Source organism: Pongo abelii, chromosome 14 (assembly GCF_028885655.2).
Source record: "Pongo abelii isolate AG06213 chromosome 14, NHGRI_mPonAbe1-v2.0_pri, whole genome shotgun sequence".
NCBI lineage: Eukaryota > Metazoa > Chordata > Mammalia > Primates > Hominidae > Pongo > Pongo abelii.
The window spans coordinates 92,787,711-92,812,415 of NC_071999.2; the positions used below are offsets into that span (position 1 = coordinate 92,787,711).

Below are 24,705 nucleotides of genomic sequence, written 5' to 3' on the forward strand. Positions count from 1 at the left end.
TTCCTGGAGAAACCTAAAAAGCCAAACAGCGTCCACTCTCAAGAAGCTCTGCCTAATACAGGAATTCATGACAAATGCAGATATAGAATCTACATGTTAGAATGATGCAGATTCAGTATTAGGAATGTTCAACTGAAAAAGAGCTTCACTTCAATATTAAGGTATGTGGAAAATAATTTTGAACAAGAAGATAGCTGTTTAGAGGGTTTAGGTATACATTGATATTTAACTTGTACAGAGAAAAAAAATTCTGAATAAAGAAAACTGAATAAGCAGAGAAATAGATATAAGAAGTTATAAGGCATATTTGGCAGGAAATAAATACGTCAATTTGTCTGGTACAAAGTGTTACCGGAATGTGAGTCTGCAGTTACCCCGAGAAACTCCAGAGGGGAGACTCTGCAGATCTCAGTCCTTTGTCTTCTGGAAGGAAATAATTCAAATGAGATACACAGGCAAGCTTTAAAGCAGGAGGGAAAGTTTATTTCAAGAGAAGTGAGAGTTTATTGGAGAAAGTAGATTACACCTGGAAGAGAGCCAAGCAGCTAACTTGAAAAATCAGGTGCCTTGGCTGCATCTTTGTTCTGAGTTTTTACACCCCTTATCTTTTCCTGGGCTGTTTGCCTCCACTCTTCGTTCTTCCCCCGGGCAGGCTGTCGCTCAATTATGGTGTATTATGTGGTTCTGCCAGCACTTTGTTGGGGCCGCATGCGCAGTGTGCTTACTGAAGTCAGGCGCAGGCCCGTTAGAGGCAATTCGTCCTTATAGGTCAAGGGCCCCCAAAGGAAGGTCAGATACTGGTTAAATTTGACTTTTTTGCACTTTTACTGCACATGCTGGAAACCTTGTCAGGCTTGCTAACTTCAGGTGTCTTCTGTCTGTTGTAAGACCCCTGTTATTCCCAGCGCCAGTCATGGGCCATTTACAACCTTAGAGGCCTAGTTTTATGCCCACTAGTCTTCCCCTCGGTGAGAATCAGACAACTCTGGGGTCCCTACCTTGTCCTGCTCACCATTTCAGAGTACACATTTATAACTGCCTGACCCTGGCTTGACAAATGCCCAACATTTCTGGGCCCTCTCTCCTGCCCTGCTCACATCTATCTACCTACTGTAACAAAAGTTACCGTGAAAAGGAAGCTCAGAAATCAGGTAGAGGCAATTGTTTGGGACAATTCAATGGAACAGATCATCATGAATGCAAAACGAAAGAATTAGGTCTTCCTATAGAAAATAAGGAAGCATTGAATGTTTTAAATAGAATTAGAATTACTCTTGGGCAAGTTTTATCTGCCATTGGCATATATTTGTTAAATGAATTAGAAACTGAAAGTAAGGAACTTAGCTGTGAGCCACTACAACTTAAATTATCCAACTTGGAGATGAAAGATGCTAGAAGCAGGGAAGAGGGTTGGTCTCAGGAATTTTCTAGAAGGAATCTTGACAAAGTATGGTAACAGATGGAATTATCACAAACTCCAAAATTTTTTTTCAGGTTTGATTCATTTCAAATGTGATAGAACCTGACTGAGACAGTTTGATACCACAAAAAGAAACTCTTAAAACTCCCCCACTATTAATACAAATGGTAGCCACTATTTGTTTTCTATATGCTATATATTTTGTTAAGTATTGTACATATATTATCTTACATCGTATTCTAAAAATTTTATAAAATGAGTATTAGACATATTTTGCAGTGAGGAAATAAGGACTCAAAAACAGTTAACAATTTGCCCATATATCCGAGAAAGCACATGACAGATCCAAGGTTCGATTTTCAATTTTTTATTCACAGAAGAATGAAATAATTTTCACATTGCTCCTTGCAAATAATTCATCCATTATTTCTTTCCATCCATCTTGCTAACCACGAACTGTCAAGTGAATGTCTGCTAATCTGCAACCAATTTTGATGCTATTTGTCCTTTGATTAATATTTACTGTGCTTTCTAAGAATCTGAAGAAGGAGTGCTTAGGAGAAAAAAACTCCACTTGACATTTCTTAACCTTCCTTATAAAATTTTAAATCTTCTTGTGTCCCACTAAAAACCCATTTTTAAGATGTTCTCACTTCAAAATATTTTTAAAAGATTTAGGGTAAAAGCTTTCATTGATTTTTCCTCTTCCATGTATCTCTTAGAAGAAAAAAAAATTAGAAAATACAGTAATCTTGGTGAAGGGCAGAAAGGGAACTGGTTTGGGAGAAGGAGGGTGAGGAAACACAAGGGAATCTGACTGGAGAGTTTTTCCTTAAGAATTGTGAAGTTCACTTTTAGTATTCAAATAAATGCTAGCAATTTTAGGCTTGCATTTGAAAGGATTGATAAATGAGACTAAGAATGCTATAAGATTTGAAACCTATTAGGTTTTACAAGGCAAAAGAATATTATGGATTGGGCATGTGAGAGTATTATGGTCAGAGGTGATCATTCTATCAAGAGCAAGAAACTTGAGAACCAAAGGGCGTATTGCCAAGTTCAAATGATCCTCATGTTTTATATGTATGACTGTTTTTAATATCTCTTTATTTTCTCCTATCTAGTATAGGTCAAAATAATCACTAGCATTTGAGCTATATTATTTAAATTTTGTTTTTTTGTCATGTTTGCAAAAAGTATACACTCTGCTATCTTCCTCTTTGGTTAGTCTATTAACTGTGCGCATTACAGCAATTTATTTTTCATAATTTCAAACATACTTGTCATAAATGAACATTCAAGTTTGTTAGAAGATTTAAAAAAATTACTGGGAGGCACCCCCCAGCAGGGGCAGACTGACACCTCACACGGCCGGCCAGGTACTCCAACAGACCTGCAGCTGAGGGTTCTGTCTGTTAGAAGGAAAACTAACAGAAAGGACATCCACACCAAAAACCCATCTGTACATCACCATCATCAAAGACCAAAAGTAGATAAAACCACAAAGATGGGGAAAAAACAGAGCAGAAAAACTGGAAACTCTAAAAACCAGAGTACCTCTCCTCCTCCAAAGGAACGCAGTTCCTCACCAGCAACGGAACAAAGCTGGACAGAGAATGACTTTGACGAGCTGAGAGAAGGAGGCTTCAGACAATCAAATTACTCTGAGCTACGGGAGGATATTCAAACCAAAGGCAAAGAAGTTGAAAACTTTGAAAAAAATTTAGAAGAATGTATAACTAGAATAACCAATACAGAGAAGTGCTTAAAGGAGCTGATGGAGCTGAAAACCAAGGCTCGAGAACTACGTGAAGAATGCAGAAGCCTCAGGAGCCGATGCGATCAAATGGAAGAAAGGGTATCAGCCCTGGAAGATGAAATGAATGAAATGAAGCGAGAAGGGAAGTTTAGAGAAAAAAGAATAAAAAGAAACGAGCAAAGCCTCCAAGAAATGTGGGACTATGTGAAAAGACCAAATCTACGTCTGATTGGTGTACCTGAAAGTGACGGGGAGAATGGAAACAAGTTGGAAAACACTCTGCAGGATATTATCCAGGAGAACTTCCCCAATCTAGCAAGGCAGGCCAACATTCAGATTCAGGAAATACAGAGAACGCCACAAAGATACTCCTCGAGAAGAGCAACTCCAAGACACATAATTGTCAGATTCACCAAAGTTGAAATGAAGGAAAAAATGTTAAGGGCAGCCAGAGAGAAAGGTCGGGTTACCATCAAAGGGAAGCCCATCAGACTAACAGCGGATCTCTCGGCAGAAACCCTACAAGCCAGAAGAGAGTGGGGGCCAATATTCAACATTCTTAAAGAAAAGAATTTTCAACCCAGAATTTCATATCCTGCCAAACTAAGCTTCATAAGTGAAGGAGAAATAAAATACTTTACAGACAAGCAAATGCTGAGAGATTTTGTCACCACCAGGCCTGCCCTAAAAGAGCTCCTGAAGGAAGCGCTAAACATGGAAAGGCACAACCGGTACCAGCCACTGCAAAATCATACTGAAATGTAAAGAACATCGAGACTAGGAAGAGACTGCATCAACTAACGAGCAAAATATCCAGCTAACATCATAATGACAGGATCAAATTCACACATAACAATATTAACTTTAAATGTAAATGGACTAAATGCTCCAATTAAAAGACACAGACTGGCAAACTGGATAAAGACTCAAGACCCATCAGTGTGCTGTATTCAGGAAACCCATCTCACGTGCAGAGACACACATAGGCTCAAAATAAAAGGATGGAGGAAGATCTACCAAGCAAATGGAAAACAAAAAAAGGCAGGGGTTGCAATCCTAGTCTCTGATAAAACAGACTTTAAACCAACAAAGATCAAAAGAGACAAAGAAGGCCATTACATAATGGTAAAGGGATTAATTCAACAAGAAGAGCTAACTATCCTAAATATATATGCACCCAATAAAGGAGCACCCAGATTCATAAAGCAAGTCCTGAGTGACCTACAAAGAGACTTAGACTCCCACACATTAATAATGGGAGACTTTAACACCCCACTATCAACATTAGACAGATCAACGAGACAGAAAGTCAACAAGGATACCCAGGAATTGAACTCAGCTCTGCACCAAGCGGACCTAATAGACATCTACAGAACTCTCCACCCCAAATCAACAGAATATACATTTTTTTCAGCACCACACCACACCTATTCCAAAATTGACCATATACTTGGAAGTAAAGCTCTCCTCAATAAATGTAAAAGAACAGAAATTGTAACAAACTGTCTCTCAGATCATTGACCATATACTTGGAAGTAAAGCTCTCCTCAATAAATGTAAAAGAACAGAAATTGTAACAAACTGTCTCTCAGATCACAGTGCAATCAAGCTAGAATTCAGGATTAAGAATCTCACTCAAAACCGCTCAACTACGTGGAAACTGAACAACCTGCTCCTGAATACTGGGTACATAACGAAATGAAGGCAGAAATAAAGATGTTCTTTGAAACCAACGAGAACCAAGACACAACATACCAGAATCTCTGGGATGCATTCAAAGCAGTGTGTAGAGGGAAATTTATAGCACTAAATGCCCACAAGAGAAAGCAGGAAAGATCCAAAATTGACACCCTAACATCGCAATTAAAAGAACTAGAAAAGCAAGAGCAAACACATTCAAAAGCTAGCAGAAGGCAAGAAATAACTAAAATCAGAGCAGAACTGAAGGAAATAGAGACACAAAAAACCCTTCAAAAAATCAATGAATCCAGGAGCTGGTTTTTTGAAAGGATCAACAAAATTGATGGACCGCTAGCAAGATTAATAAAGAAAAAAAGAGAGAAGAATCAAATAGATGCAATAAAAAATGATAAAGGGGATATCACCACCGATCCCACAGAAATACAAACTACCGTCAGAGAATATTACAAACACCTCTATGCAAATAAACTAGAAAATCTAGAAGAAATGGATAAATTCTTCGACACATACACCCTCCCAAGACTAAACCAGGAAGAAGTTGAATCTCTGAATAGACCAATAACAGGAGCTGAAATTGTGGCAATAATCAATAGCTTACCAACCAAAAAAAGTCCAGGTCCAGATGGATTCACAGCCGAATTCTACCAGAGGTACAAGGAGGAGCTGGTACCATTCCTTCTGAAACTATTCCAATCAATAGAAAAAGAGGGAATCCTCCCTAACTCATTTTATGAGGCCAGCATCATCCTGATACCAAAGCCTGGCAGAGACACAACAAAAAAAGAGAATTTTAGACCAATATCCTTGATGAACATTGATGCAAAAATCCTCAATAAAATACTGGCAAACAGAATCCAGCAGCACATCAAAAAGCTTATCCACCATGATCAAGTGGGCTTCATCCCTGGGATGCAAGGCTGGTTCAATATACGCAAATCAATAAATGTAATCCAACATATAAACAGAACGAAAGACAAAAACCACATGATTATCTCAATAGATGCAGAAAAGGCCTTTGACAAAATTCAACAACCCTTCATGCTAAAAACTCTCAATAAATTAGGAATTGATGGGACGTATCTCAAAATAATAAGAGCTATTTATGACAAACCCACAGCCAATATCATACTGAATGGGCAAAAACTGGAAGCATTCCCTTTGAAAACTGGCACAAGACAGGGATGCCCTCTCTCACCACTTCTATTCAACATAGTGTTGGAAGTTCTGGCCAGGGCAATTAGGCAGGAGAAGGAAATCAAAGGTATTCAATTAGGAAAAGAGGAAATCAAATTGTCCCTGTTTGCAGATGACATGATAGTATATCTAGAAAACCCCATTGTCTCAGCCCAAAATCTCCTTAAGCTGATAAGCAACTTCAGCAAAGTCTCAGGATACAAAATCAACGTGCAAAAATCACAAGCATTCTTATACATCAATAACAGACAAACAGAGAGCCAAATCATGAGTGAACTCCCATTCACAATTGCTTCAAAGAGAATAAAATACCTAGGAATCCAACTTACAAGGGATGTGAAAGACCTCTTCAAGGAGAACTACAAACCACTGCTCAAGGAAATAAAAGAGGATACAAACAAATGGAAGAACATTCCATGCTCATGGGTAGGAAGAATCAATATCATGAAAATGGCCATCCTTCCCAAGGTAATTTACAGATTCAATGCCATCCCCATCAAGCTACCAATGACTTTCTTCTCAGAATTGGAAAAAACTACTTTAAAGTTCATATGGAACCAAAAAAGAGCCCGCATCGCCAAGTCAATCCTAAGCCAAAAGAACAAAGCTGGAGGCATCACACTACCTGACTTCAAACTATACTACAAGGCTACAGTAACCAAAACAGCATGGTACTGGTACCAAAACAGAGATATAGATCAATGGAACAGAACAGAGCCGTCAGAAATAATGCCACATATCTACAAGTATCTGATCTTTGACAAACCTGACAAAAACAAGAAATGGGGAAAGGATTCCCTATTTAATAAATGGTGCTGGGAAAACTGGCTAGCCATATGTAGAAAGCTGAAACTGGATCCCTTCCTTACACCTTATACAAAAATCAATTCAAGATGGATTAAAGACTTAAATGTTAGACCTAAAACCATAAAAACCCTAGAAGAAAACCTAGGCATTACCATTCAGGACATAGGCATGGGCAAGGACTTCATGTCTAAAACACCAAAAGCAATGGCAACAAAAGCCAAAATTGACAAATGGGATCTAATTAAACTCAAGAGCTTCTGCACAGCAAAAGAAACCACCATCAGAGTGAACAGGCAACCTACAAAATGGGAGAAAATTTTCGCAACCTACTCATCTGACAAAGGGCTAATATCCAGAATCTACAATGAACTCCAACAAATTTACAAGAAAAAAACAAACAACCCCATCAAAAAGTGGGCGAAGGACATGAACAGACACTTCTCAAAAGAAGACATTTATGCAGCCAAAAAACACATGAAAAAATGCTCACCATCACTGGCCATCAGAGAAATGCAAATCAAAACCACAATGAGATACCATCTCACACCAGTTAGAATGGCAATCATTAAAAAGTCAGGAAACAACAGGTGCTGGAGAGGATGTGGAGAAATAGGAACACTTTTACACTGTTGGTGGGACTGTAAACTAGTTCAACCCTTGTGGAAGTCAGTGTGGCGATTCCTCAGGGATCTAGAACTAGAAATTCCATTCGACCCAGCCATCCCATTACTGGGTATATACCCAAAGGACTATAAATCATGCTGCTATAAAGACACATGCACACGTATGTTTATTGCGGCATTATTCACAATAGCAAAGACTTGGAACCAACCCAAATGTCCAACAATGATAGACTGGATTAAGAAAATGTGGCACATATACACCATGGAATACTATGCAGCCATAAAAAATGATGAGTTCACGTCCTTTGTAGGGACATGGATGAAATTGGAAATCATCATTCTCAGTAAACTATCGCAAGAACAAAAAACCAAACACCGCATATTCTCACTCATAGGTGGGAATTGAACAATGAGAACACATGGACACAGGAAGGGGAACATCACACTCTGGGGACTGTTGTGGGGTGGGGGGAGGGGGGAGGGATAGCATTGGGAGATATACCTAATGCTAGATGACGAGTTGGTGGGTGCAGCGCACCAGCATGGCACATGTATACATATGTAACTTACCTGCACATTGCGCACATGTACCATAAAACCTAAAGTATAATAATAATAATAATAATAATAAAAGAAAAAAAAAAAAATTTTCAAGGCAGCAATATGATTCCATTTTTCTGTGAAGGTATTACGAAGTTTTATTTTAGCTTTAATGACTTGGACTTCAAGTGGTTTAATGAATGTGTAAGCGGGACATCTTCTATAGACATTCATTCTTTGATTTATTTGGCCAGTATAGACCTTATCAGAAGGATGAATTTCATTCATAATAAACATTGTAACTTTATCCAATTTGAAAATAGTGGCACAATATAAATATTAGGAAATTCATTTATACTGTAGGCTATTAATTGAAAGTATAGTTGGCAATATTCAAATACTTCCATAATTAATCCAAATAAGCTATAAATAAATAATAATTATTATCACTTATCTTTTAGGTCTTCTTTGTTCAGCAGTTGATTTTAATTTGCTTAATGAAAACTTCATCCGCAGAGCAGAGGTAAGGAAATTCGACTTAAGTGTTTTTCTTCTCATAACACTACTCAAATCTTATCTAATCAGTAAAACGGCTTTGAGAAACAAATCACAACTTTATTGGATAAAGCAAACAGAATAAAGTCAATTATGACTTGTTAAATTAAAATCCTACACTCAAAATATATATTGTCCAAATAGGATTTCGCATTAAAATTTTGTTTTTCCGTAAGATCCTAGAAAATTATGTTGTTATTTACAATAAATATATTGATTGAAATATTTTTATCCTTTACAATAGAGAAAAATAATGGCCTAAGTTATTATTTATAATATATTGTCTATTATAAATAAGACATAATAAATATCAAATTTTATAACATTTTTATCAACATACCAACAATTGTGTGTCTTAGTGAGAGCAGAGCAGATATTCAAGGATTCAAATTCAAACTGTAATTCATTTATTTGTTGTATCTCATACCCACTGAGTATATCTTTATTAAGAATTTCTAGGTATTTTCAATTAAAGCAAAAGTAGCAGAGTAACTATCCTCACGTAGCTGCCAGTGTGGAGGGAGAGAATACTTAATAGTTGAACCAAAGCTTAGTACTCAGTTATGACAATTGCTATTTCTCACAATTAAAACCAAAGATTATCAGTCTGAATTAGTGATTAAGATTTAGCTATGACCTCTGTAGTTTGAAAGCATGGACACAAAATATTGAAATTATTTAATATAAATGATAAAGAATGTATACCAAGCAAATACTAATATTTGAAATATTTCTAATATAAATAAATTGGCTAATACCTAAATAAATTGAATTGAAAATTATAACGTATTAATGGTTCCTCTGAAGACTCAGTATTGTTAAAGTATCAATATTCTCCAAAACGTGGTCAAGGTAGAAAGTATTAAAGAGCTGATTGTTATCAATTTCTCCTTTGGTAGAGAGGTAGAGATAATAAGCTAAAGAGAATAAGGCACACTCCTAGGTTTTTAGGAGTTTTATTTCCTCAATGAGAATGATATTTGGAAGAGGAAGGGCAATAAGAATCATATTTCTTCTGAAATTTGCGTATGTGTTTCTTTTCCAGGGAGCTGCATTTCTGGGTATTAATAGAGGAGAATCTTACATCTATTAAAAAATCATTATTTAAAAAATTTTTTAAATTCAATTTTAATTACTTTGATTTGGGCAAAAAAAGTTTTTGAAATAAAGTTATCTAATATGCATATGAATTTCCCTTTCTTAAAAAGCACCACTAGGTGCAGGGATATCTTGTTACACAAGTAATTATCCACACAGATAACCAGAGACGATGTCCCTTTTCTAATGTTATTTACATTTATAGCAAGATCACAGAATATTTGACCTGAAAACAAACTTAGATAGCATCTAGTTTAAACACTTCCTTGAGGAAAAGAGACAACAGAGAAGTTAGGCAATCAGTGGTAATGTTGAAACTTCAGTATTCACTTTATTTTCTTCTAAAATTCTAAACAAAATGATTTGCTTGTATATTTATTTCTATTTTTCTTAAAGTGCTCTAGCTTTTGTTAAAAATACTTGTTGCATGATTTCTGCTCTAAATTCCCCAGAACAATGACAGGTTATTTAGTTTAAGAAATTTAAAAATTTGTCATTGCATTTTACATTTTTATTGTTCACTTCTATTCATTTTTTAGTCTCACTGAAATTGCCTTAAATAAACTAGCAAAACTAGAGGCAAGAAGCAAGTACTATCACATGAATATATGATTTGAAGAGCAATCTTGTTTGTAAATTAGATACTTGACAAGTTTAGTAAAAACTAAAATAGTTTTAGACATTTTTTTAGATCCTTGGATCAAAGCTTCTACAGATGAAACATTTGCAAAATTATTTTCTCCATAAATGCTGACCATACAAATCTCATTTCTTTATTCACACTTTATGCTTCATTTTATGGAAGACTCAGTAACCCATAACAAATTTCAATCCTGAACAATAAGAAAAACTTTTTAAGTTATGCTTTCTTTTTAATGTATAGTTTGAGCTTCTTTTTTGGTTTATTCGTTGGCTTGGGAATTTTTATTTTAAAAATATATCTTACAACAGAATTCTTAGACAGTTTGCTTTATATTTTCAGCAATATTTCAGCTTTAAAAATATAGTTTAAACTATTAAATGTTTAAAAAATATTCACTGAGGTTCATTTACTTATTTATACCAAAATATTTGAATTTAATTAAAAATTATAAATTTCATGGTATAATTCTATTAAGTAAAGATTTTTTTTATAGTAATGAGTAAGCTCTTAGAGAATATGGGTTAAGAATATGGATTCTGGAATTACATTTTGTCCTTTTAGCCTCATGGAGGTTTTGCAAATGATGAAATGGTTGATTGACCCTATAAAGCTGTTTTTTTAGTTTGATGCTTTAATCAATTCAGTATGCTAAGTCTCATGCCCACAACACAGGACATGTTTATTGAATGACAGTATAAATAATTTAATATTATCTTTTTTCGGAGGTAAATTAAATGATTCTTTGTGGTTTTTTAAAAAATTAACAGTTGTTATGGAATTTTTAGCATACAATAGTAAACAAAATTTTGTTATAAACTACCAGCTTCAAATTTACTCATTACTCAGGTTCAACAATTATCACTATTCTGCCATCTGCCATACCTACATCAACTCCTTACTCCTCTCTAGATAATAGTGATTATTATTATTTTATAGGTTTTTAAAATTCCAAATTGCATACATTGAAATATCGAATTTTTAGCTGTATATTTTTTAAAAATGAGTATAGCTATAGGAATCTCACTCCAATCATAAAAATCTACTTCCAATTATTCAAACTTTTTTTTTGTACTTTGCTAATTTCTCTTGCCCACATCCCACTCTCCACAGACAACTGATTTTTTATTTACCATATACTTTTTCCAGTTATAAAATTTCATGTAGATTGAGTCATACCGTAATGTTCATGTGTGTGTGTGTGTGTATCTTCTACTTCATGTAATGTATGAATTCCTCAATCAGGTTACATGTATCAGCAGCCCTCTTTTTATTGCTAAATAATATTTCACTGTAAGACTACACAATGATTTGTTTATTCAACATTCACTTGTTGGACTTGCTTGTTTTTAGTCTTGGCTGTTATGGCCTAGAAGACTGGAATGACAAAAATGTTTCTTTATGTATTTTAAATATGCTTTTTGGTTGTCTTCTCACTTCTTATGCAAATTAGCCATCGTGGCTATTTGTTTTTTCTCTGTATGTAATGTGTGGTTCCACATATACTTTTATGTTTTCAAGATTGTGTGTGTGTGTGTGTGTGTGTGTTTAACCATTTAGATTTTAGCAATATGACTTTGTGCATAGGGGTGATATTCTTTGTGTTTGTCCTGCTTGGGTTTTATTAAGGTTTTGGGATATATAAATTATGTTTCACTATATTTAAGTAAATTTTGGCCATTGTATCTTCAAATATATTTCTGCTCCATCGTATGGCTCAAATATATTTCTGCCCCATCCTATGACTCCTCTTTGGGAAATCAAATTCCATCTAAGCTCTGAAGCTCCAGCTTTTTATATTTAATATTTGTTTCTTCTTCAGATGGGAAATTTTAATTGTTCTGTCTTCAAAATCACTGACTCCAGGCTGGCCCACCTACAGTCTGCTCTAATCCATCAACAAGATATTTATTTTAGTGCTAGTATATGTCGTGGTCACCGTCTGAGGCTGGTGCGTGGGTGGTAAAGGAATTTACCAAGACAGTAATGAGTTTAGAAAGGCAGATTTATTTAGAGGAAAGGGGGAGATATGTTGCAAGGGAACAAAGGGCAAGACAGCAGGAACAATACGATCTGTAAACAGGCAAGGCCTCGAGTTTTGTAAGGTGATGCTGTTTAGGCTCAGTGCTTGCAGACAGGATGCCTGAGTTCAGGTAGGCAGTGATCTGGGTGCTTGTAACAGGATGCTTGGGTGCTAGTGAGCTGTTGGAGTTGAACCCATTTCTTGAAACATTTTCTTTCCCCTCTACCTCTGCTTCTATTTCTTCCAGCTAAGCTCATTTTTCAATTATCATTTAACTCCTTAGGTGTTAAATTCACGTGTAGTTTGTTGTTGTTGTTTCTGTAATTTATAGTTTCTATTTCTCTACTGAAAATTTACATCGGTCATTCATTGCTTTTCCCCCCCACCCTAAGCCTGGAACATAGGTATAATATCTCTTTATAAGTTTTCATCTTATAATTGCAACATTGAGGTTTCCTTAGGGTCATTTTTTATTGACTGACTTTTTCTTGAACTTGGGTTACACTTTCTGTCTTGTCTTATATCTGTTTTTTGTTGAATTAAGGCCGGTATGATTAATATCCTGTAGATACACTGGATTATGTTATGTTCTATTAATAGGAAATTGTATAGTAGCAGGAAGTTTTCTTGACTGGATGTATGGTACAGATTCTAGTCCCCTAGTAGTAGGGAAAAATCTAACATCTGGTATCAGTTTTTTTGTTTTTGTTTTTGTTTTTCCAGCTTTCAGTTACTTTCACTAGGGCTATGGTGATTTTCAGACAGGCATTGTTTAGTATTCAGGCAAGTTATTTGTTGAATGTTATATGCAAATTTGAGTCATGCCATTTATGCAGCTTGCCTTCTTTCATCATACCCCACTAAATTCCTGATTGCTTTTTTTAGCCCCAATCCTGTCTGTATTAAAACTTTAAAACAAATATAACTAAAATATCATGGCAAGATCTCGATGTTTTTGAGAGACTTCCATTTATGACTCTTTATTATTTTTATTTCTGCTACACCCATTTTAATTCTCATTTACTGAAGTGATTTCCTTGTACTAATGAAAGGAGAAGTGTTCCCTTGTCCCCCTTGCAGGGCATGTGATGCGGGTATGGTCCGCTTTTTTGGTGCCCCACTGCTCCAACCTCTAGCAGGAGAATGCAGACGGGGATAGGTTGTGGGGCAATCATCCCACAGCAGTGTCTAGGGGTGAACGTTTACAGCTGAAGCCCCAGTGGGCGTGTGTTACAGGTGCTCTTTCAGTTTAACTGTCCATAGGCAGCTTGTGTTAGTCAGCTCCATTAGACCCCCCAGCTTATCACAAGGACAGAAGGCTTTCTGTATGCTGGGGTTTCTTGCCTTGGGGTGCTGAAAGAATCGGATCACACATGGGCTTGGAGAATGAATGCAAGGTTTTATTGAGTGGAAGTAGCTCTCAGCAGATGGGGGGAGCCAGAAGGGAAATGGAGTGGAAAGGTTGTTATCCCCTGGAGTCAGGCCACTCAGTGACCAGGCTCTCCCCCAGCCAAACTACTCATCATTGCACTGGTCGATGGCCTGTCCGTGTCTGTCGGTGTGCTTCTACGTCGGTGCGTTCCTCTCAATGTCCAGCCGCTTGTGTCTTCTTCGACTGGTGTGTTCCTTTGGATGTCCAGCTGCTTGTGTGTGTGCCCACTAAAGTCCCGGGGTTTTTATAGGCACAGGATGAGGGTGTGGTGGGCCAGGATGGTCTTGGGGAATGGAACATGTGGGCAGGAAAACAGAAATGCCTGTCTTCACCTGGGTCCCTGGGCACAGGCCTGGGGGTGGAGCTCTAGCCAGGGACCATGCCTTTCCTTTCCCAGCCCTTCCCTGATCCCCTCCCATATCACTAATTGTGTATTTTGTATTCATAAACTTGAAATAATCATTTTTTACTTCTTCTCCCATCCAACCTCTCCTTTTCTGTTGTTTCTGTTTTTGATGTTTGTGTTTTGTTTTGTTCAGTTCTCCTGCTATGTTAACCAAAGCTTGTTCTTCCAAATATTGCCATCACAGGGATTTAAAAGAGAAATGTTTACAATTTTAGCCTTGGTCACCAGACCAATTCTGAGCATAAACATGTTTTTTTTTTTAATCAGTTGATCACACTTTTTAAATCTCAAATACAAAAAGACGTAAACTTAGCTGAAATCACTATACTGTGCATTATTTTTACTGTAACTAATTCCACAAAGTGGTTTAGAAAGTTGTATTTTGCTTTCATTGCCAAACCTTAAATCCAAAACTTCAAGTACATTCCTATTCTAATTTGGAAGTTGCCTGAAATTGGTGGGTTAAGACCTGAAATTAAAGAAATTTTTCTCTACCTTTGATATATCCTCAAAAATTCAGACATCATATGCCCCTTATAATATTCCTCCTACATAAAAGGTTTAAATTACTGAAAGTTTCCTACGTATTTATACTCTTAAACCAATTATTTACCAAATATTTATCTAATGTCTCTTGAAATCATTTACTTCTTATCTGATACGTCTTTTTTGAAAAAAATTAGCTTATTGTGATCTCTTGCATAAATAATTGAAATCGCCTGTTAATAACTCTCCCAGACTATAGCCGCACTTTTCTCCGTACAATTTTAATAGATTATTCTAAAATACATAATTTAATATTTCAGTTCTCACTTCACTTTTTAAAAAAAAATCTGTCAGTGCCTTCTCACCTTTAACATAAGTGCACTTTTTACAAAGAACATGCCACTGAAGGCAACACTCCTGGTTATCATAAATTGTATGATCCAGTCATGATTAATTACTTGTAGCTTTTTTTTTTTTTTTTTTGAGATGGAGTTTTGCTCTTGTTGCCCAGGCTGGAGAGCAATGGTATGATCTCGGCTCACTGCAACCTTTGTTTGCCCAATTCAAGTGATTCTCCTGCCTCAGCCTCCTGAGTAGCTGGGATTACAGGCAAGCACCACCACGCTTGGCTAATTTTGTATTTTTAGTAGAGACTGGGTTTCTCCATGTTGGTCAGGCTGGTCTCAAACTCCCGACCTCAGGTGATCCATCCATCTCGGCTTCGTAAAGTGCTGGGATTACAGGCATGAGGCTTTTTTTTTTTTAATGTTCTCCTTGTCTGCAACACTCTCCCTTCCAATTGCCTACCTATCACTATTTCATTTTGCTGTAATCAGTATAAACTGTTACAGGTGTTGAATCAGTATGGTTCTGTAGCAACCTCAATTCTTGCTTCCTCAGAAGAAAGACTTTGACTGAGGGGCATAAGGCAGAAGAAGAGACCAAGGCAAGTTTCAGAGCAGGAGTGGAAGTTTATTTAAAAAGCTTTAGAACAGAAATGAAAGGAAGGAAAGAAAGTACATTTGGAAGAGGCCTAAGCAGGCAACTTGAAGGACAAGGGCAGGTTTTGACCTTTTGACTTAAGGTTTTATATGTTGGCATGCTTCTGGGGTCTTGTGCTCATTCTCCCCCAAGAGGGTGGGTTGTCTGCATGAGCAATTACCTGCTAGCATTCTGGAGGAGAGCATGCACATTGTGTTTACTGGAGTTGAACGCATGCTCACCTGAGGCGTTCTTCCCTTTGCCTTTTCCAGTGGAATGCCCCAGGAAGGTCATATACCAGTTAAACTCTACCATTTTGCCTCTTAATGCACATGTGGGAGCTCACTCACCTAATTTCTGAGATCTTATTGAGAAGCTGCCAATAACCATTGTCAGGTGTTTTTATCTGTCGGGAAACTGCCTTTCCCTGGTGCTGGTTGTGACCAATTATTATTTTAGAGAAACAACAACCTGACCCTCACCTTATGGTCACCTGACTTTCCTGGTGGTGTAGGAGGAGCCCTCTCCAGCCCTGCTGTATTATTCCATTTTTCACACTGCTGATAAAGACATACCAGAGACTGGGCAATTTATAAAAGAAAGAGGTTTAATGGACTTACTGTTCCACATGGCTGGGGAGGCCTCACAATCATGATAGAAGGTAAGGAGGAGCAAGTCACGTCTTACATGGATGGCAGCAGGCAAACAGAGAGAATTTATGCAGGGAAATTACTCTCTATAAAACCATCAGATATTGTGAGACGTATTCACTATCATGGAAACAGCATTGGAAAGACTTCCGCTATCATTCAATTACCTCCCACTGGGTCCCTCCCACAACAAGTGGCAATTCAAGATGTGATTTGGGTAGGGACACAGCCAAACCATATCACCTGCTCATATCTGACTAGCTACCTACTGTAATATAAACCACATTTTCAGATGACTTATGAAATTGATTAAACAAACAATCCTCTTCTATAATTATGAATCGTTTTGGCTTTTATTAATATTGAAATTGATTATAATTGATTAAATTTCCTGTTGATTTCTTTCTCCCATGTGAGTTTGAAAGCATCCTGAAAGGAGATACTGTGTCTTATTCATTAACAGGTGTGTGGAAAATAGAAAGTATCCAATAGTTTGCATAATAATGATGCATGAATGAGTACCTGTTGTAGTAATAAACTATCAAAGCAATCCAAATTATTGTGAATCTGTAAAATTAAGTGGTATGTTTTTCAGGTAGGGTTACAATGTAAATTTTGATGTAAGACAAATCTGGTTGAAGAATAATAATAGTTATTGCCATTTTGACATAACTAAATATGCAATCATCATTTTCATATAGTAAGTAAATGGAGTTGTAGGTTACTATCTTTACTTATTAAATGAGAAAATAGAACTTCAGAAGTGAATGGCAAGTAACTCACTGAAGATTATTGTTGCATTTGGGACTCAAATTCATCACTTAGGGAGGCAGAGGAGGGAGGTTAGCTTGAGCCCAGGAGTTTGAGACCAGCCAAGGCAACAAAGCAAGACGTCATTCTCCCCAAAAAGCAAAAAAGAAAAGATTCAAATCCAGCTGTCTCAATTCAAAGTGTGTGGATTTCACCAATTGTTTTTATAGCTCTTATATGAAATGCATGACCCTTTGGTGAGACAAATCCAAATAATAATGAGCAAAACATATTTCTGCCATTTTTAAAGATATCGCAAATGTTATCTTCTCTGCTTTCAGAAATGTTATGCCTCTGCCAGATCTTTATTTGTTAAAAATAATTATAACAATTTATTTTTACAGTACAGTGTTATGTTACTATATTATATATGTTCAAATATGTATTTGTTTTATGTGTGTCAGTATATATGCATGTATATTATATATATACATGCATATGCATAAGGATATATGTATAGGTATGTGCATGTTTACATGTGTGTTTGTAGGTATATATTTATAAGCTACCATCTGTTGAGAAGGTGAAAAATATATAAAAACTTATAAAATAATATATAATTGATCTTAACTTTTACCAGCTATTTATCAACATTTTTTCTGGACTTTTTGCTGAATACATGAAGTAGAATAATATTGACTTTGGGATATTTATAACATATTCTTAATCATTTTTTATTTGCTATATATTTTTAATTTGTATGATCTTAACAAATCATTAACTGGAAAAGTTACCTTGTAGAGGTTTGCTCTCTTTCTCTGATAATATTTATAATTACTACATTAGTATTATTAATAATATATAACATTTACCAAGTAAGTATATGATATGAAATATTTTTATATCACTTGTTGAACTATAAATATACTAGATACTAAATATTAAAATACACTGTTCATCACAAAAATATTTAGTCATCACGGAAATACTATGAAGATAGTTGTTATTTTGATCCATATATTTTGATCAGGAGCCTCAGTCACAAAGAATTTAAATAAAGTTAAGTTCACATAGCTGGTCAATTCTGCAGCTGAGTTTCCACCAGGCAATTTGACTTTAGAGCCTGGTACTACAATAGGATGTTCCTGCCCAGTAGGGCGATGATTCGCTTAGTCACTTTTAGGATGTGTAACATAATGATTATTTAATCGAATTCAGTTTCTCACAATACTAATTATTCAGGGAACTGAAATGTTTTCATCTAGCTTGGAATACACCTCGGGGTAAATCTGTCTCATTCAGGTTACAGAAAGGAAAGTCATTATAGAAAGTATGTTGCTTCAGATCAAAGTTTTTGAGCCTGAAGGCAGTGTATTACTTTTTCCATACTGTTACCTATTGCATTAGAAAATCATCTGCCTTGTACTTCTTCTAATTGCATACATTTGTCAGCTCAAAGTTGTGCTTGCATTTGCCTTCTTTTAGTATTTCAAAATATAGTAATAACAGATGTGTGGGTATATCTATATCTATATACATATTTATGTATCAATACATTTATGTGAGAACTCATATGTGTTTGTAAACATATACATGACACATATGAGCCCAATAGATTAGTTTCCAAAAAGCCTTTGCAGATATCTAGTTCAAGTTCTACATAAAACATTGTAGTTGATTCCATTTTTAACAACATTAAATTATCTTAGATTTCATTAACATTTTAAAATCAATTTGCAAATAACTTGAATATTAAAAAGTACATCAGTATATACATACATATCTGTTTATATATATACACACAAACACACATGTGCATACACAGTCACAGTGTCTAAAGTACCTGCAAATATATAATGAAATAAAGTTTAAAACTTTTATTTTCAGTGTTTTCTGATTAAGAAAAACTTATTGATGGATTTCGAAAAGTATGTTAATCAATATTTTTCTTAAGTCTGTTTGCCAACATTTCACTTTTAGGAGAGATGCAATTGGGGTTAGTAAACAATAATGTATTCACCAAAAGAAACAAAGCTCTTTCTATGCACCAACAGAGTACTGTACATTCCATTTTGTATATATTTATTCTTATAACCTTGGTAAGATATGTATATTTATTTCTGTATATATAATTACTTGTATAATTATATATCTCATCTATAAATATCTGTTATGTATAATATATAACATACATAATGCATATATCTATTATAACCATTATATTATGACGTTTGACTTGTTTTCCATGTTAACTACTAGTATTCATGTCTTTAAGAACATTGTTGTAAATGTCTTTTTTCCACTTAGGTATAACTTTGCATGTACATTTAGGAACGGAATTGCTGGGTCACAGGGCATGTCTATTTTCAAATACAAAATATTTCTAAACTGGTTGGATTTGCGAAACTTTTATAAATACTTTAAATGGCATTAAATATGTAACTACTATATTTGTATTAATTTAGTAATACATATAATATGTAATTAATGCAGTAATAATTTGTGGACTACTTACTACCTGCTGAATGCAAATGTTCTAAAATTGAATAAAACATGGTCCCTTTAGGGATGTCGGTAACGAATTTGTTACAATTAATCGAATTACAATAATGTATTCAAATTGACTGTGTCATTGGCATGAGATATATATTACTAAAATACTCTTTATTGCAAAGTTTCAGTCAAACAGCAGATGATTGTGTCTACTAAAATTAGTAATATCAGAATGGATAAAAACTATCTTTTCATTTGATCCAGATACCTGCTTTGTACAAACAATATTGAATCATAATTTTCCATTTAGATTTAAATTCTGACATCTTATTCAATTCCAGGTTTTATGAAAATCAGCAACAACAATAAAAAAAAGCTAGCTATGATTTCACAGATATGTATAGCTGAATAGACAGATAAACCACACACAGAGCAAATAAAAAGCACCAATATTCCATTTGAAATTCAAACACATATATTCTTTACCACCAACGGTGCATATATTCATGCACTGTTATACTGTTAAATCTTGGACGCTATTTATCTAAGCCTTGAAAATAATTTATAAGATTATTTAGATCCACAAAATATCATTACCTTATTTTTAAATAATCTTCAATGGACACATGACCAGTCTCAAGCACTGCCAAAAACATGCATGTATTTAGACAAAATATATTACATGAAGAAATGCAGCCTCATATGTTCTCACACCTATATGAGACAGCTTAATTTTACTCAAATATTGCATCTAATTGGTCCAAGAATTTTATGTATTTTTACTGATTATCATAAAGGAAATTCATCAAAATAATTTATTCTTTATGGCATTAGCTCAGGCCTCTCTTCTAGTTTGTTTGTACAATTACGATGAATTCCTGATTCATCTGCTGTCAGTCTTTTCTTTTTCAACTTCACTTTTTCATATCTTCTCCTCCATTTATTCTGAAATGTGGGTATCGTCAAGTTATTAGCTGGTAAAACACTTGAAGAGCTCTCAATCCATATAAATGTAATTCATACATCCACAGTATTGCACAGTTTCAAACACTAAGCATGCATAAAAATATTTGCTAGGGTAGTGAATGCAAAATAGAAAAGGCAATCATTAAAAACTGTTATAAATTAAATATTTCATTAATAGATTCCAATTTCTTTCATACAACATGGAGAATTTAAATTCTCATTAAATTTATGTCTCCATCTTATAGAAAATTATTTCAGTTACTGCCCAATTCCCAGGCAAGTTTTTTTCCCACTTTATGCCAAAAATTTTATACTACCTCAACACCAAACTTTGTGATTTTTGGACAACTCTGAGTTAGACTCCAATTAGGATTAGTGTGTATATTTCTAAAGAGATGTTTATAATAACTACAATTAAGTTTAAAGTTATGATTTATCCTAAAGCCACATATTTTTTCTTTTGGATATACTTATAATGCTATATGATAATTACTATAGCGATTAGCATGTATCATTATAAGTCATGCTGATTGCACTGACTAGGATACAATAGTAGGTCAAGCATATTTAGCATAACTTACTCATCAATTGGCTCATTTTATAGATATTGAGTACTTATCATGTGTCAGGCATTATTCATGTCAAAATTTGTATTAGACTGCCCAGTTATTTGTGTTACTATAAACATCATTGCATCTCCAATCGGAATCAAAAGAAACATGTAAATACAAATGTTCTTTTGTCATGTGCTGTATTAATATGGAACATTTTTAAAGTAATTTTTATGTCTTTACATTTCTATCACTATCTTTTATGCTTTAAGTGTTGTAAAGAGATCAAACCAACAAAAATATTTATTACAAGCCAATTTTTTTTTCAGAAACTACTAATTTTTGCTGGTTTGTTTCCTTCTTATTCCCATTTGAGGCTTAGAATGTGGTGGTATGATTTGATATCTGACCATAAGTTTGAAAAAGTTAAGAACAATCTAATCATTGCACAAATTCATGGGGATAATTCATTTAGTAGAAATTTAGACAATTGTAGTAAAATTGCAAGTTTCAGCATTAAAAATGATTTTTAGTTTTTATGGATTCGTAAATAGAAGTTGAAAATTTTTGGTGTTGGATTCTTAGAGCTATACATTGTATAACACTCTCTTGATTCACCTGTACAACATTTTATCCCAGTTTTTTGGATTACATTGAGTTAGAAAAATATCCCTTTGGGAAACTTGATTTTACATTGGAATTGAACATATTGTATTTATAGTTTTTCTATGTATTTTAATATTAACGGTTGAAGGAATGCTAAATGTTATTGTCTAAAATGCAAAAGAACGTACAAAATTTTTTACTGAATTATGTTTAATTTTCAACGTGCTTATAGTATTGTTGAATGTATATAGCTTTGAAAAAAACTGTACAGTCTTTCTTCAGTTGCTTTAATACAAAGTTTATTTTAAATATTACCAAGTAAAAGGATTAATTTTAGCTGAAATTGAAGTCATTTAAGAAACTTAGAAGGGAATTAATATGATATATATGCTTATCTCTTGCCATTCTCAGCAAAATAATAATAATAATAATAATAATTATTATTATTATTATTATTTTTGGATCAATTTTTATTTGGGCTTCTCACAGTGGTTAGAGCCACTCTGTTTTCAGGATAATCACAGCACAGGAAATGTGTCATTGAGACTGCCCAGAAAAGTCTGACCAGCTGTATCTTATCGCTTAAAATACTTATATTCACAATCACTGACAAAGGGTAAAGTGCCTCACACACGAATGTGTTTATATTTGCAAATCTTCCGACTGGCTGTAGCATCAAACCCTCCACCAACCTCATTCACCTGGAAAACTAGTCTCAGTCACATCTCCCTGGCCCCCTAAGTATTCCTTCAGCTCCCTATTAAACCTCTCTCTGAGTAGGGCAGCCTCCTGTAGTGGGGGCCAGACTGCGACTCTGGAATCAATCCCAGCTCCGCAGGTTGCATTTCAGTCTTCTGGTGCCTTTAGGGTAAGATGCTTCAGTGAATCCCACAGTTAAAAGTCACGCAGTTCCCCACTCTAACTGGGGAAAGGAACTCGAGAGGGTCAGAATTCATCCATTTGATCAATTCACTGAAAAGGGATTAATTTTGGTAAAACTTGTTTGCCTTTGAGACACTTCAGTCAGATATCTGAAACAGACATATACTAACCTATAATTGTTATATTTTTCTATTGGTATTAAATAGAAATAAAGATATACGTAAGTACTTGTAAACAGATCATAAACAATTATATTTGTGCTATAGCCTCATTGACTTTTTTATTATTTCTAGAAATAATGCTGATCCTTTGTAACATTGTGATTTGCATACAAATTGTGGTTGGTTGATATTTATCTATTAAGTTTGAAATAAATAAGATCACATATATGTTATAAGTGCATGTGATTTATTATTAAGCATGTCTAATCATGGCAGCAAAGCCTTAACGTGTTTCTATACGTTGCTATGTCCCCTGCAAAACTCACACTAAAATTTGATTCCCAATGTGGTAATGTTGGGAGGTGGGGCCCAGTGGAAGGTGTTTGAGTCATGGGGGTTGATCTCTCATGAAGAAATTAACGCCCTCCCACAGGGATGAGGAGATTCTTGCTCTCTCAAGGTTGGGTTGATAAAAAGAGTCTGGCTTCTGTAGTTTTTCTCTCTTGCTTCCGCTCTGGCCTTGTTATCCCTTTCCACTTTGTGCCTTGAGGTGTACCAGCCTGAGGGCCTCACCACATATGGACATCCAATCTTGAGCTTTCCAGCCACAGGAGGAGTCAGCCAAATAGTCTTTTCTTAATAAACTACATCTTTATATCTCAGTTTTTCTGTTACAGCAGCACTAAATGAACTAACATATGTGTCAAGGACTTTTATTAGGTTGGCGTGAAAGTAATTGCAGCCTTCGCAATGAAAAGTAATTGCAAAACCCACATTATTTTGCATTAACTAATACTATACAAATAATTAGAAAATTTTATCTGAGAAAGTTTTTTTTGTTTGTTTGTTTTTGTTTAAGAAAGAGTCAAAGTCTATTGCCTGTTTTTGTGAGATGGAGTAAAATATACCATTTTTTTCTAATAGCCTCTTTAATTATTTACCACCATTACCAACATTATATGACTCATTTTGATCCCTAATTTCATAAATAAAACATTATAATTTTACTAAAATAAAATAACTTCTTCATAGGGTTGAAAAAAGAATGAAAATCAATAACTATGTTGATGTGTATGAAGTATTTAATACATTTACCTTTATTAATATTATTATCATTACTGATTTTTTGTATGTGTGTTACTCTACACCAGATAAAAATTTTAAATTTAAGTGAGATATAATATAGGTTCTTGCATTGAGGCATTATAAAATGTATTTTGGAACCAAAATATTTATAAATAGATTAGAATACACACACATACATATATATGTACATGTATATATGTACTCATATTCATGTATAAATAAAAATATTTAGATAATAGCTGAATTATAAAAACTTTATAAACTATGTATTTTCATAAATTGTTCTAAAATTATAATTTCTAAAGTCATACTTCTTGTCCAGTACATATTATCAATGGAAGAAATGTACAAAGCATGTTGTAATTCCCATTGCTAAATGATTAGATCTCTAAACAGAAAGAAAAAAAAGGGCTAAGAATGAACAAGTTTCAAAGGGGAGGTTGGCTTTCTTTCTTTTCTCTTTTCTTCTCTTTTAAATATCCACATTAGACATGTGACTGTCTTCCTCTCACATTGGAAAAGTAAGTAACTCCACCTGGGCTATTCTGCATACCTGGACAGTCAACACAGACAAATTTGAACCTCCACTGTGCATATATTTTATGTCAGGGATTGCATCATCATCCTCTTGTTGTTAATTTCTCGTCAGTCTTAAATCAAAAACTGAAGGGTGAGACCTTTTCATTACCTTCTAACTTCCTCTATAGACAAAATGGTGAAGTTTACACAAAAATAATGGTTACTTTATTATTAATAATTATTATTTTTATATTGTTTGTCTTCTTATAAGAGAAAAGTAATGCTTACAATTTCCCAAAGACAGAATCGTTGTTGGCTACAGTTCTTAAAAGAGAGAGGTTGGAACAACAGTAGGACTGAAAAAAGAATAAGCTAT

General features: G+C 34.6%; 1 long non-coding RNA gene across 1 annotated transcript in view; it reads left to right on the forward strand.

Annotated features, from left to right (window-relative positions):
• Positions 1 to 718: 718 nt before the first annotated feature.
• Positions 719 to 24,705, forward strand: part of LOC129049575 (uncharacterized) — a 28,233-nt gene continuing 4,246 nt past the window's right edge. The window contains exons 1-2 of the long non-coding RNA XR_008512784.2: positions 719 to 789; positions 8,506 to 8,567. This is a non-coding gene — a long non-coding RNA (uncharacterized LOC129049575). The remainder of the gene's footprint in view (positions 790 to 8,505; positions 8,568 to 24,705) is intronic.